The sequence below is a fragment of the Motacilla alba genome, chromosome 3, assembly GCF_015832195.1.
Source record: "Motacilla alba alba isolate MOTALB_02 chromosome 3, Motacilla_alba_V1.0_pri, whole genome shotgun sequence".
Taxonomy (NCBI): Eukaryota; Metazoa; Chordata; class Aves; order Passeriformes; family Motacillidae; genus Motacilla; species Motacilla alba.
The window spans coordinates 86,885,220-86,900,657 of NC_052018.1; the positions used below are offsets into that span (position 1 = coordinate 86,885,220).

The window sequence follows — 15,438 nt, forward strand, 5'->3', positions numbered from 1 at the left end:
ATTTCAATTAAACTCCAACTCATATTGAGGTAGGGTGTAGGTCTGTGCCTCTGCAGACACAAGGATTTTGTTCATTGTGATTACAGCAGGTTTTATTAAAAATCTGAATGAAGATTTGTTTCCCTGAAGCTCTAGCTTGCTGACAGCTCTGGGAGAAGGATGAATGACAGCATCAAACCTCATCAGCCCAGAAATGAAGAATGCCAACAACTTGTCTAACCTGTAGATCAGAGGTTGCATGATTCACTTGAATTAATACAATTGGAATCTGAGCATTTCTTTAAAACAACAGTCTGACCAACTTAAGCAGCTTTCAAGGATGGAGAACCAAAGCCAACCCCACTGCAGCATTTAGAAACTTGCTCTACTGGTCAGTCACCTTCACTGTCAAAATATTTGTACAGATTTTCTTTTTCCTCCATTATAATTTATTTCTTACTGCCTATTTTTAAAGGCCTTAAGTTATTTTGGGCACACTGGTGTACCAACCCAATACCACTTCAGTCTCTGTTCATACTGTGAAAACCTCCTAACCAACAGGTCTTGAATCACTCCTATGTTCTGTGCAGAAACTAGGTGCAAATTCAAACCCAACGTTTAACATGAGAAAACATCAGGTCAAGCAGGAAAGAGCAAAGAATTACAAAGCCGATTTTGGCCAGAGGGGAGAGGAGAGACAGAGAAACAAGCAAGATAAGTTGTGGGGTTTCGGGAGGAAAAAAAACCCACACACAAGCAAACACTCCCCACCCCAGTTCCCAGAAAATCCAGTGTTTGCCTCTGGTAATGCTGTTTCCCCTCCTGCCTTCCACAGGTAGCAGCCACAGCAAGTCACTCCTCAGATGCTTCCAGAGTCACTGTTGTCACTCGTACTCACTGTCACACACCATCAGCGCTCGCTGGGCCAGGCACACACATTTCTACAGACATTGCTCTGGACAATAAAATGCAAAGAGTGGCTACAGGCAGCAGCTGCAAAGCCTGTTTCTGCGACCTCTCCCTCCCTAGTGTTTACATGGGAAGGATGGAATGCCATAGAGCATACCCTCTGAGGTACAGTTGACTAGAACAGCTTTGCAAAGCCAATCTCAAAACATCTTTCCCACGTTTTTGGGAGCTGCATTTATTTAAATGATCATCTTGAAGTATTAAAATCCTCACTTCCTCATTTTAGCATTAAAAACAAAACAGCAACTAAACCACTGGGAAAAACTTACTTGACATGAGATGTCTGACCCCTCTGACTCCCACTCAGAGCAGCGATCCAGTACTGACACGCCTCCCCATGCACAAACAGGGGACCCGAGGAGAGGAGGGACAGCAAAAAACAACTGAAACTCCATCCAAACAACGATACTTGTGGTACAAAGGAAGAGGACACAGGGAGGACACAACAGAGCTCATGATGAAGGACTAGCCTGTGATACTACAAAGGCAAGGTCTTCCCTCCTAGTGCTTCTCGGAGGAATCACATCACACCTGTCCCTGGGATCAATCCTTGCTTCATCACACTAACTTAAATGGAGTTATCCTGACTTGCACCAATGTGAGATTGGAACACAACTCTTGAAGTAAGTTTTATGTTTTCTTGTGTTGTTTTAATGCCAATAAACAGGAAATAGTTTTCTCTCTGACTCTCTTGGGACATGTCACACTCCTTACACCAGATCAGCTATTAAGAGGCAGTGACTGTCCAGCATAGGAAGGAACATCTAGATATCCATATCAACTCTGCTACTTGGCTACCAAGAAAGAGGGATAAAGATTTAAAAGAGAAAGTAGGTAGAAACAACAGTTTTGGAAAAAGTTGAAAAAAACAAGGGCTCTGCAAGGAAAAAAAGTAACTTTTCCTATAAGTCTATTATAGAAAACACTGAGAGTTTCACATAATTCCAGAGGCCAAGAGAGAATGAATCTGTAACTAGTCTGTGATTTAGCATTTCCAATGCCTCAATAAAAATCTATTTCAGTAGAGAAAAAGAAATAAAATATTGAGGAGCATTTGAAATGAGAACCATAAAAAAGCAAGAAAGACCACAAACAGAAGTTCATTAAATTATGTTCTCTTCCACACAGAAGTCTGAAACATGGAGAGAACTGGAAACCAGATTTTTATCAAACCATCTCTGGAGGAAGTAGATAACACAATTCAGAAAATGGGATAAAGATTTGGGAGTGCCGTCAGCAGATTTAGGGAGAGGAAAGGGAAAGCACACAACCAAAAAAAAAATCCCGTAAGTGTAAAAAGACTTCAAGAATATGGAAAACATTTCCAAGTGCAGACTTAAAATTAGATAAAGAGAGGAGTCAAGAACTTTTCACCTTAAGTGTCTTGCTTCACAGAGGGGAAAAGGTGCAGGTGTGCCTGAAATACAGGAACATCTGGACTTTGTTAAGTCCTGGTTATGCAAGCACTGATCATCTTAATTAACCAGGCTTTGAGAACTGTCAGGAGGACAAAGATTAATTCTGTTTAACTCCATGAATAACACTTTTTAAGAACAAAAGGGTTCAGTCTGCACAACAGCTTCATCAAGAAAGATACACTTCTTATTCCTACAGGGATCCAGTAAAGAAGAGGAAAAGATACTGGATAAAAACTTTAAAGAGAAGATGAAAATGTACCTTCTTTTAAGCAGCAACTTCATACAAATATACATGACTGCAACTGTGCAGATACAACTCAGCCCTCAAAAAAACACCAAAGCAACCCTTCAACCCAAAAAACTAAAACAAACCTTATGTCAGGATCTTTTTTCTGTATGCTCAAGTATTTTCCCATGTTTCTGCTCACAAGCTTGCTGTGTCCTCATCCATAGCAAGTTCCTATGACTACCTGCTCAGTGAGCCCCATGCTACCCCCTGTTCTTGCAAGGCCACTGCCAGCCCTCCTCAGAAAGTTAAGTGCTCCCCTAGTGAGAACACCCGTCCTGTGAAGCAGAGTCCATTTCATTTCATTTTAATTTCATTTATTGAAAAGCCTTTTCCAATTTAGCCTGAGTAAGCTTCTTTCCATGGCTGTCTGCCCAAATATCTCTGATCTTACATGCTTTATCCCTGGTCCAACTGCTCACTTAACCTAAACTGGCTCATTTTCTAGTGTGCTTCTGGCACTCACATCACAGGCCAGGAGGAATTGAGCCCTTGCATCCTCCTCCCTGAAGGTGAATTGGAAGTTCAAACAAGAGCTTAGCCTAAGACTAGCTGTCCTGAGGATTTAATTCTGCATCTCCATCTGTATTTTACACTGAGCTTTCACCAAAGGTGTTGTTTTCCTATTTCCTTTCATGCTACTGTTTCAGTAGTTTTGGGAGCTACCTCTCTATTTCACTCTGTCATCAGGGAACTGGGGACCATTTTCTGCAGTGAAACTGCTTTGTTCAACATCCAATCATACCTACAAGATCACAAATAAGTAAGTAAATATGACAAACAGCAGAGTTTCCCATTTATCTACATTGGCACTCACACTCCTTTTGTTTTGCTACTCCATTTTGTTCTCTCTCAGGTGTAAACACAGTGCCAACACATTACACTGCTTTGTTAACCAGCCATGATAATACAGCTTTGATGTTACTCAAAGTTTAACTTCACTGAAGTTGTGTTTAACGTGCCATGAACAGAATCACCTTGTGCATCACATCCTGCCTAGCTGTTGCTCTACCCTGCAAACAGACCTCTGCCACCATACCTTCAGGTTATTGCCCTAAATTTGCATTTATATCAGTCAACTGGAACTTAGGGTTTCTTACAGTATGGCATTGTTATTACTCCATTGTATTGCTATCTAAATATTATGCCACTAAGTTCACCTTTGAAGACAACTTTCATGTATTTGACCAGTATTGACAAAAAAGAATTCAGTAACTTGTTCTGCCATAAACACATTTTTAATAGCACCCTACCCTTTTTTCTAAACACTTTGAAGCTGCAGTGGGAACAAAGGATTACCCAGAGAATGGGCACAATACAGAAGCAATGCTCAAAGTATTATAACATTATTTTATTATTATTATTTTAAATAATAGTATTATTTCTAAAAACAGCATCAGCCACAATAAATGCTAAGGCACTACAGTACAATACAGACCCACACTGCTTACAAGATTAACACAAAGGTTTTTGTCAGATAAAAGCACTTTAGAAAATTCATATGTGTGATATTTTCTCTTACATTACATATGAAAATATCAAGACATTAGTGCATAATAAAATAGTAAAACAATAGTACCTTTGCACATTGTATTAGCCTGGGCCTGTAAGAAATTACATGACCAAGACTAGCAAGACTATGTGCTCTAGCTAATAATCTGCACAGCTACACACAGGAAAAGACTTTCCCCACCTTTTCAGGTGCCATTGTCTTAGTTTTTAGGGTAAGGAGAGGGAGTTCATATACTTTACAGATTGTGTGGACCAACAAGACCTAGTCTTCCCCAGGATTACAGTCCTTGCAGTCACACAGTGAAACAGAAATTGGCAGCAATAGCTGGAGAAGGAGCTGGAGAAAGGGCAGGTATTTTGAAGGATGGTCAGGAGCAAGTAATTTAGGCATGTGAGAGGGTAACTGTCCTTGACATTTGCAAACTGGCAAGCACTGTACAGCAGTGTCCAGGCTGCAACTATAAAATACTTTAAGTACTGCAGCTAGAGTTTAGCAGTGGTTCCCTATTTGGTCACCCAGAACTGAAAGTCTTTAAATAAATACTTTTACAAACTACAGATGTACCGGTGAGCATGTCCAGCTTTTGTATCCTTCACATACCCTGTGGCTAATGTTTTACCCTGGACACTGGCTACCCATTGTCAACGTAATAAGAAGTCCAAGCATTTAAAAATGATGAGAGGTAAGTCTGGTTTACAAGAAAATGGTAAAATTTAAATGTTTGTAGATTGTATGTGTGCACATTCATATATGTACACATTAGAATCACCATGCACACACAAACCAAGAAGGGGGCTCAGAAGTATTTGCCTTCTCATTCCTGAATTTTTGTGAGCAACTGGGACACAACTTCAAACTTCTCCATCTTAAAATATTAAATTAAAAAAAAAAAAGAAAAAGACACAGACAGAGAGACAGAAAGGAAAGTATGTGTCTCACACTTGAATATCAAGAATGAAGACCTTCACAGTAACTGCTTTGTGTAACTCATGGTAGGAGCTACCAGTGCTGCAATGACAGAAATAATTTTCTCAGTTTTTGTCATTAGCAGACACATTCCTCAAGGTGGGATGGATAAAATAATATAGGTAATTGCACTTCAAACTGTGTACAAACTTTGACTTGGCAATACTGTAGTACAGAAAAAGAAGAGGAAAAAGTAGGAGCTATCCCTCAGAAACCAATGCCAGGATTTAGTATACTCATAATTTTATTGCCTTAAGCCTCTACTGAAAAGGCCCTTCCTCGTTTGGGAACGGGGAGAAGACAATAAAAAACAGAGGACAGAAGTAGGTTACAAGTAAACATTATCCATTTAAACTGCTAATGGCAAGCTCTGTTGTTATATTTTTATCAATGCTTTACTGCAAATTACTTTTATCAGTGATAATTTAGCTTTTATTTCATTATCTGGCACAGCAGACAAAAGGAAAACAGATTTGTTTTACAACAGCTCCAGCACTTGCTCTGTCCATTAACATTAACAAACGAAGGTAAATTAAAGCTCTTAGACCACATTTTCAGCATGTAGCACTGAGTCTCTGTTTATAACCAATATGTGTTTCTAAAGGAGAACAGATTTCATGCTAATGGTTTTATTCTCTCCACACGGTTAACGCAAGTTTCTGTGTTTTTTTATATTTCATATTTTTTCTCCATTCAGTTTTATGTGCTTCCAAAAACATCTCAGGACAATCAGGGAGAATCAATATTTTAAACAAGGAAAATACTACATTTCAGTCAACTGAAGAGTGAAATAGCACTTTCCCTCCTTCCAGTTTTCTTAAGACCACAAAACCACAGAGAGGTTGTGCTTGATTAAAATAATAAATAAGCATAAAGAACCCTTGGAGGACTTTATTTTTTTCCAGTGCTCCTCTTCATCCTTTTTTTTACTAATGTTTTCAGCTATTTTACTTACTTCAGTAGAGGTAAACAGATTGCTTTATAACTTTCATCTAAAATAATAAACTTATTTATAGAAGCTAATGTAGCAAGGCAGCTGTTCTGGGCAAACAGCGGGCTCCCCATTTAAACGATAGTTTAATGGCTTTGATTACAAAGAATTTTGCAAGAAAAACAACAAAATATTATTGACTGCTCTAAAAGTGCAAGTAATGAGTCATTAGTAATAACCATTCTAACAAAAGAATACAGTCACTTCTATTCTTTTATGAAATAGCCTTTCACTTGGACTTAACAAAAAAGCCATATTAGAAAACCAGAATTTCAAAGTCTGAACTGACAGCCAGATATTCTGGCTTGGTCTGAAGACTACTTGTGTTACCATTAAGTATATATATATATATATATATATTCTTTAATTTTAGATACTTAGGATAGTTCTAATTTGTGATATACAAATTACACATAAAAGGGCTCTTTCTCAAAGGCAATAAATAATGCCATTACCAGTTGTTCAGTCTGAAATTGCTGCCATAACCCAAGCATAAACATTTATTAACATATAATACAAAATTAAAAGCTGGTAACAAAGTATTTCAAAGAAAGAATATTCTATTTTGTAGAAGCAAAATTAATGAGTTCTGCTACCATAATTTCTTTATTGACTATTCAAGCTTGTGACATATTACCCCAATATTGTCAAATGTCTTTATATTTTCTAATAAATCCTTCATTTTTCTCAGAATAAGATTTTTTAAAGTCTCAGATAGAAAAATTAAATTAAGTTTATCTCTTACAAACATTACATATCCAATTACAAACAAATGTTACTGCTGGGGCAGGTCACATTGATGAAAATTGATTAATATTAAAGCACATGGAAATTTGGAAGAGCAAGAAAATACTTCTTGGACTACCACCAAGGCAATTTTAAAGCACAACCATGAATATAATTTAATCATTTCCTTACTAGCAGCCTTCCCTACAGGGCTCCCAAAGAAATGACAAAAATGAAGTGTCAGAGTATGTATTTTAAGAGGACCTTTACTGAGTTGGGGGAGGAGGAAGAACATGGTAGTTGAATATTTTTAACCAGCTTTCCAGAGATGAGTCTAAATCAAGCTCTTACGAATCTTCCCTGTCATAACCCACTACAGAGGTCAAAGGTTGAAGCTTTCCCAGAGGTTCACTGTGCACAACAAACACTAGAAGTTCCTTAAATTTAGTTTATATGTAACAGCAAAAGTGCTGTAGCCAGTGACATCCCATACAGTCCCATTAGTACTCAACAGGGCATATGCAGGGCAGGCAAAAGCACAAAATGGCCACGTTTTCAGCTAGTCCTACTAGTACTCATGTCTGCACCAGTTTGTGCTCTCACACTCTTTAAAACACGCTGTGAAAGGACAACAAAACCAATCCCTTACTGCAGACATTGGACATATTGTGCTATAAATAGTGTGGTTTTTCCCTAATGTATTAGGATTATTTGTGAACTATTATTAAGCTTTACAAAAGGACTTGGGGGGTGCTCACTATTTTTTGTTTGTTTTGAGCAGAGATCCAGCGAACAATTTTGAGTAATTTGAGACTGTGAGCTCTACAAGCTGGACTGGAGCAGCGAGTTCAATACCCTGCAGCTAACCTGGGGGACGCCTGGCGGGAGCTTGGCCACTCGGCCAGAGCTCAAGCCCTTGGCTCTCGTGCTAGGCATCTGACCTGTACACTATTTCAAGTCTATAATTTATCTTCAAACAACATCAGGGAAATCAGTAGGAGAGGGAAGGCTGTTGGATGTGTGTGCTGAACTGTCTAGGAACCTGCCATTCCAACTGTGCTTAGGACTCACTCTTCTAATACTGCCTCCAATCAACCAATAAAATACAATTAAAATCTAAAAAACTCAAACAAAAACCCAAAAAAACATTTTTCCTTGAACCTATCATGCTGATAGCTTCCAGAATAAGCTATCAGCATGATCAAAAAGGCAAAGAGAATCTACTATGTTTCACAAGATATTCAGCAAGCTCAACATAAGGAGATTTTTTTCTGCCCCAAGCTATTCATACAGCACTGGGGAAGAACAAAGGGACAATAATGATGGTGTTGCACGTACTGCACAGCCTGACCAGCATCAGAGAAGTGTTGAAGAGCCTGAGGCTGCCAGTCTCTTGCTCCACCAGATGCCCTGTCTACAGCCACCCACCGCCCGCAACGTCTGCTGCAGGTTCTGCAGAAGCCAACGTCAAATACTTGGGGAAAGTTGAATTTTCACAATGTGACACGAATGAGAATTTAGCTTCAGCTGGTTTGTGAGTACAGCTGCTACCCATAAACCTATCTTTTTCACACTCAGGTGATACATTACCACGCCCTACAAATATCTGTGACTTGTTTGGCACATGACATTTCAAAAACAAGAACAGCTTTGTAATTATGGTTTTGTTACAAGTAGTGGTAACCACGAAATGTATTTAAGGAGATTTGCTGTATATGCAATTCTATCAAGCACATACATCCCTCCCCTAAACAGAGCCTATTTGCCTTCATTAACCATCCCAGTGTCCCCCCAGCTTTTTGGAGGGCACATAACCATCTCCTCTCTTTGTCACTCCCTGCCTACACCAGGAGTTGCCTAACCTTCTGTCTGTCAGTGCTTCACTCCTTCTCCATTGACATCTCTAAAGTCTCCACCACAGACTTTGTACCTTTTAAATAGTACCAGACGCATAAAAGAGTTTCAGCATCTGCATATGCTAAGGGCCTTCAGTTCCTCAGTAAAGTCGCCCTACAGGAAGCAAATGCAAATTACTGCCTTCTAGACATAAGGCACGGTCCTGGGGACCTTATTATTAAATCATTAACCTTCGCCTTTCATTTTACCCATGTTTTCAGTATTCAAATGTTGCTTGAAATAGACAACCTTAGTACTTCCCCATGCTGCAATTTGTTACCAAGTGCTTCATTCCAATGATTGAACAGTGACAAACAAATGAGAGTACCAGTTCTCAAGCAACAAGAAAGCAGTTCAATAATTATTGCAAAAGTTAACAATGGTGTCCCCATAAAACCTTGCAAAAATCTGTTTATCATTCCTAAGCAATCCCTAAACCAAGATTTTCAAAGAGCCCTAAATACCATTTTCTCTGCCTTCAAGGCTGTAGCTCTGCACCCTACTGATGCTCCAGTTTATCAGAAGATGATGCTAACCATGGTTGGTATCTTATCTCTGTAATCCCCCAGAGTTAGGCCAAGGTTAGCATCGTACTACGGGTATGTAAAAATGTGTTTTGCTGTGGAAAGAACCACATGTAATTTGGTGAAAAGCCTAAATAATTGGTATGTAATAATTATGGTTTCTAGCACCAAATGTTTGTTTTCCCGGCGGGGGGGGGGAGGAAAACCAAAATTTTGTAAGAGCCCTTACCTATTAAACATCAGACTAAAAATTGGCTCATACACATATTAACATATTAGATATACAACCCTGAGATGTGTGGTCAAAAAGCATGTATAGCTACTGAAATCAGTGGGAGGGAGTTTTGCTGTTGATTTGGACAGAATGAAAATAAATCTGGTTTTCCCCTTCATCAACCCTTCCTGTCCTCTTGATGTACCCTTTCCTACAGAGGAGAAAACAGCAATATCCCTGGCAGGCAAGGTGAAAGGCTGATGTAGCCCAGCATCTTCCCATCAGCCCATTTCAAGCAGGAGACACTTCAAAGAGGACACAGAAAGCAGAGATGCTTCCCCAAAACATTCTCCCAGCCTTTGTGCCTCTCAGCCTTCCCCTGAGCATGGACCCCAAGAAAGTCTGTTTGGTCAAACCTCCAGCGGTGGCTACAGGTGCTTTTCATGACTGAAGTCCAGCACACACCCAAGCCTCAGCAAACCCTTTGAAACTGCCTGCTGTGGTGAGCCAGCACGACACTCAAGAGACAAGAACTGCTCATCAGCCTTCACAGCTCCTGGTCCTGTCCTGCCAGCCCTCCAGCCTAGAGCAGCCTCCTCAGGAGAGAGCCATGCTGCTGAACAGAGCTCCCTCCGCAGGAAGGGCAGAGCCCCTCGGCTCCTCCCCAGTGCCCAGGCAGCATCGGTGCTGCCACCTCCACCCAAACACCTCACCAAGCCCACAGGGGTTCTAGTAACAGCAAAAGGAAAGCGCCTCTTGTCCTCTCTTAAAGCTCCCTTTGCATTAAGTTCTTCTTTCAAAAATTTTCCCATACTTACTTACTAAAGCAAACAAAAAAAATCTGGGACTTTTTTCCTATTTAGAGAAACTGAAGTGTGAACACTGTGTAAGATGTTATAGTTCTTTCTGGGACTTTTGTGTCACATTTTATAGTAATTTTTATTGCACAGCACCACATTCCTAATACTTTGAAAAACTCAAACAAAAAACCCAATACACCACAAGCAACAGTTAACATTTACTATTCACTTCTGCTTGTTTTGACAGATCTGTTAACCAGGAACTTTTTCAGATCTCTATTTTTTGTGAATAAGGCTAAGACTATACTTCCTCACCATAGCATATGCTAGATTTTAATGTTAATTTTACTGTTCTTTCATTTCACTTTTTCAAACCACATCCATTTAAGCTTTTTAAGCATACTTAAATATACAAATGTACTAATTGTTGTTATTAGATCTATCCTCTAAGAGGCTAAGTATACTGAATTACTACATCAGGCAGTAGGAGAAGCTCTTCCAAAACTCCTGAGGTCCTCAGTACTTAATGAGACGGGATTTTATAGCATGCATTAAAATTGTTGTTACACACCAACAGCATTCCCTCACGTGCACAGGTCCCTAATGACAGCGTACAAGTCACACTGCATGAGACATGGTGTGTTCTACTGTAATGTCACAAGGTTGACTTTCCCCGCTGATAGACTACAACCACTGGGCAAGTACCATTAAAAAAAATTAAAATTATAAGAATAAGATAAAATAAATATCAGCATCTCTCTTTCCACAGCAGAACCTGTATGAGAAGTCTCTAATTCCCCCCTGCACACTGCCTGTGAAAGAGGTTCACAGACGTTGTCACTTTGCCAGCTGCAGCATACCGCTCACGAGAAGCATTCTAACGCTCTTTGGCACTGTGAGCACAACCACATTTCTGCTGCTCCCAGTTTGCCTTAACACAGACTCTTCCCTAGATGAGAATTTATTCCTGCTCCTGTAAAAGTTCAGCCTACGAAACACCAAGCAAGCTCTTCAGCTTCAGGAAGGAGCAGGCATGCAGGCTGAAAATACTCAGTGCTAGGCGAGCTGCTCCCTTCTGCTTTATCTGTGAGCACAGGCATTTTGGAAGCGTGTATCTGCCCTAACACATCCTTCAAAGGAGAGCAGTATCTCTGGGTGCCAAAAGCCGAGTGACGGAGGCTGCTGTACCCCCAGAGATACCTATCGCTCCTCTCCTGCGGCAGGACACGCTGGAGGGGCCATCAGTGTCCTTAACACAAGCCTGCATGAAGCTCCAGGTGTGGCTGTGTCCCCAGTGACGCCAGGGACACAGGGTGTTCCCGGCTCTGAGAGCAGATTAACGCGTACGGCTACATGTGTGTTTACTTGACTGAGATCCACATTTAGACATGTATACAAGTGAACAATCCCATGCTGTTTACTGGGACAAGACTCCCACTGACTGCAGTGGGTAACTGTCTGCCTGCACAGCTGAGGATTAAACCTTCAAACCTTCTGCCCATGTGCACATTTCTAACTCATCAAAGAAAAAGGAAAAGCAAGTATGCCCATGTAACCGTGGATCTCTCCAACACTTGGCTACATTTGGATTCCGAGAGCACGTGTGCCTTTTTAATACTGTCAAAAGAAAGACTAATGCTCAGCCCATGTTTTTTGAACAAGAGTTTCTAAATTTTGTTATTCTATATGCAGAGTAGATTTCTATCTCTGACTTTATAAGGCAAAACAATTTTTTTGAAATCACTTAAAATTATGCACACTGGAGGAACGTACACTTATTAAAAGAAATGGACTGTCAGATCCTAAAATATCACTCTAACTGCTTCCATTTGGAGAGAAAATCTTTATTGACAGTGAAATGTGTTCTCCAGCTGGCTGAACAGTGCTCAGCCCAACACTTTTTGCAATTCTTATGCGTCTTCCCTAACCTTAGGGCCAACCCCAGCATCAGTCTACTTCTACCATACAATTCATATTTGGATGGCTGATCCAGGACTCCAAACTCCATCACTGGGCAGTGAGCTTGTTCCTTTTCTCCATCATTGGCCAAAACATGTTGAGGTTACCCTGGTTTATTTGGCAACTATGCTGCTAGAGCTGTTTGGTCAAGCCATATGAGGATTTCTGGCTTTGCATCCATCTGTCAAAAATGCAGTATATGTTATACATGCTCCCAAGAAGTGCTCATATTCCCAATATTATAAAATGGTTTCCTAGATGTCAGTAGTATCACCACTCTATTACTCTGACAATTTTCCAAGTATGGCAGGAGCTGGACTGTAGCCATTAAAATGTTGATCCTAAGAATACAAGGTAACAAACCAGACTACAGACTGCCGCCTTGAAATGACCAAAAAAGCTGTCTCCTAACACACATTAAACAGCAAAAGTTAATTTTCCATAATAAATTAATCAGATTTAAAGACAGTGTTGCAAGAAGTCGTGTAGGCAGCATGACATTTTCTATGACAACTGGATAACCTGGATTCATGGAAAAAATGATAGTATGAGACAATTTAAACACAATCTCACATAACTGTGATGACTAAGTCAATTTGAATGTTTTCCCTGAAAATGATTCTTCTGTTTCTTCAAAGCAGATACTGGAAGATCATACATGACCTGGGAACTAGAACAGAGAAAAATCAGTACAGTCTATTGAGTAAGTTTACAAACATACTAAAGTGACTATTTTGTCATCTCTACTCTTCAGCTTTCCAAAGCCATGCCAGGAACAGGTCTGCCAAAGAATATGAGTAACAGTCTGAAAACTGTGTTTAAACTGTGTAGAAAGTGTCAAGTTAGACAAACATCTTTCTGAAAATGAGTTACTGACAAAGCTCTGTAAGTACACACAGTGTTCTACATATAGCTACATGTGCAAACACAAATATTTAGAAAATAATCAGCATAAATGCAGTGACATGGCAAAAGTTGCTACGAAATACACTTTCAAAACACATACAAATAATCTAGGCTAGTAAATGGTAAACATTATTAAATACACTTGCTTCAACAGTAGTGCAAAACTAATGTATATTTTGACCACAGACAATTGCAGAAACAACTTGTGTGGAAGCCTTAAAAACCATCAGCATGAAAATACTGTTCTCTGGAACTCCTTCCTAAAATTCCTATCATTGTCTTTAACACTCTGGATACCTGGAGCATGTTTTCAAGGCGAATGTAAGGACTCTTAACTGAGGGACTATTAGCAACACCAAGAATTTCAGAGCGCTCTGAAAATGCGCTTTCATTGCGTGCTGCCTCCCCCACCCTTAATAAACACCTGTATTTGTTACAGAAATCAGAGCCACAGCAGCACGTATTTCAAAGGTGCGGTCAATCTGAAGTCGTGCCTCACGCTTATCTTGTCACGAGGCTGCAGCAGCCAACTTTATTGCCTTCAGACATGTCGGCACTGACATATGCCCCCCGCCGCCAGTGGTTTCCCCGTGGAAAAGTGCTTCCATTGGCGTCACCACCGGGACGCCTCCTGCCACTGACATGGCTTGGCCGCACGTTTGCAGGACTGGCCTTTTAAAAAGTTGACCGTACAAACTGGGCAGTGACCAGAATGAGCCGCAGTTATACAAGAAGCAAGGAAATATTATGCAAGACCACAGGAAGTCAGAGGAGACAGCATTCTGGGCAGGCCTGGCAAGGAGTCTGTGTGAACTTCAGCTAACAAGCAAAGCTCGGTCATTGGCGCCAAATTCAGCATAGAACATTCCCAGTGCTGCAAAGGATAACACTCCCCATGCTTTTGCCAGTGGGCTGCGTTCCAGGACGCCATGTACCTGATGAGATGCAGATAAAAACCAGGTCTTACTTTTCGCCAAGTTTTCACTTATTTTTAAAATTTGAGGCATATTTTGGTCCAGCACTTGTTAGAAGTGGCAAATGGTTTATTTTCATGGCTTTGCTAATAGATCACTTGCTCTTACGCTCCCTGTAATTTCAACTACAATAAGTGACCTACAAAGAAAATGTTTGGCAGAAGCCTCATTTTTTCCACACATCCTGCCCATCTCTACCTCAAGGCTCTCTGCTAATAGGATATATGAGGATTATGGATTCCTTTTCCCTTGGCATTTTGGAATGACCTATGAAAATACACTTAGTGCAAAAGGATGACACCCACCTTGCACATAACTATACTATTTTGAAGCAACGTCAAAAGTAAATGTTTTGGGAGTGGAGTTTGGTTGGTTTTTTTCATTTTTGAAAGCTACCTCACGCAGGTCCTAATTGGAGAAGACATCCATTAAAATGTAGCAAACTTCATTTCCTAAATGATGAAAAAATTTGCCTTAATTCGGTAAACATTCATCGTCTAGCAATACATGAGTTCAGAGAGGTTTTATGCTTTGTTCCAGGATTCACCTTTAAAACATCGGTGATAAAATGCTGGAGGTAGAAATCCAGTTTTAGATTCACACACACATACTGCCAAATAAGAAGCACAGCATGCAGAGTCTTACACAACACAAAACAATTACCAATTGTGATGAGAGTAGACAAAGCATTCTCAAGAGAATCTATTTTATGTTTGTAATCACCCTCAAAAAACACACAATAGCACCCTCCTTCCAGCAAATACATAATACAAACAAAAACCAAACAGTAGTACTGCCTCAACTGGGGAAGTGATTCTGAGAACTGTGAGAGATCTTCAGTAGATACCAATTGCCAAAGCCAATGAACCAATTTTAAAAGTTTTCATCATCACCTTTGCTTATGGGAACAACAAAAATATGCAACTCTTAACAGGAGATTCCCGCCTTCAATGTGGTTTGCACATGAAAAGGTTCCCATAACCTACTGCTCTTGCAAAAATAATTAAACAAGCACTGCAACAACACAGGAAAGTGAAAATGTTAGTGGTGACAATGCTTTCATTGTTACTGCCAGTATAACAATGCCCAAATTTAATCACAACCCTGACAATCAACACCAACGCACACACAGTTGGGCCTCTCCAACCAAAACAGATCTATCTACAACAGAACCAGAGTTAAAGCTGTTGAGAAGTGCAGTTGTTTCTCCAGCTGAAGTCAGAGATTCCCATCCAGCAGAAACAAGTCTAGCTGCACTTCTCAAGGCCTGAGTGAAGTATACATTGGTGGATTTAATGTGGCCACTCTACAATAGCC

The 15,438-nt window shown here is 40.1% G+C and overlaps 1 protein-coding gene and 1 long non-coding RNA gene across 2 annotated transcripts in view; one reads left to right on the plus strand and one right to left on the minus strand.

Annotated features, from left to right (window-relative positions):
* EPAS1 (endothelial PAS domain protein 1) overlaps positions 1–15,438 on the minus strand; it is a 76,511-nt gene that overhangs the window by 47,874 nt on the left and 13,199 nt on the right. The gene's annotated exons all lie outside the window — the stretch shown is intronic.
* Positions 8–12,921, plus strand: LOC119698477. Its single transcript, XR_005256164.1, has 2 exons — positions 8–4,847; positions 8,130–12,921. It is a non-coding gene; the product is annotated as an uncharacterized LOC119698477 (long non-coding RNA).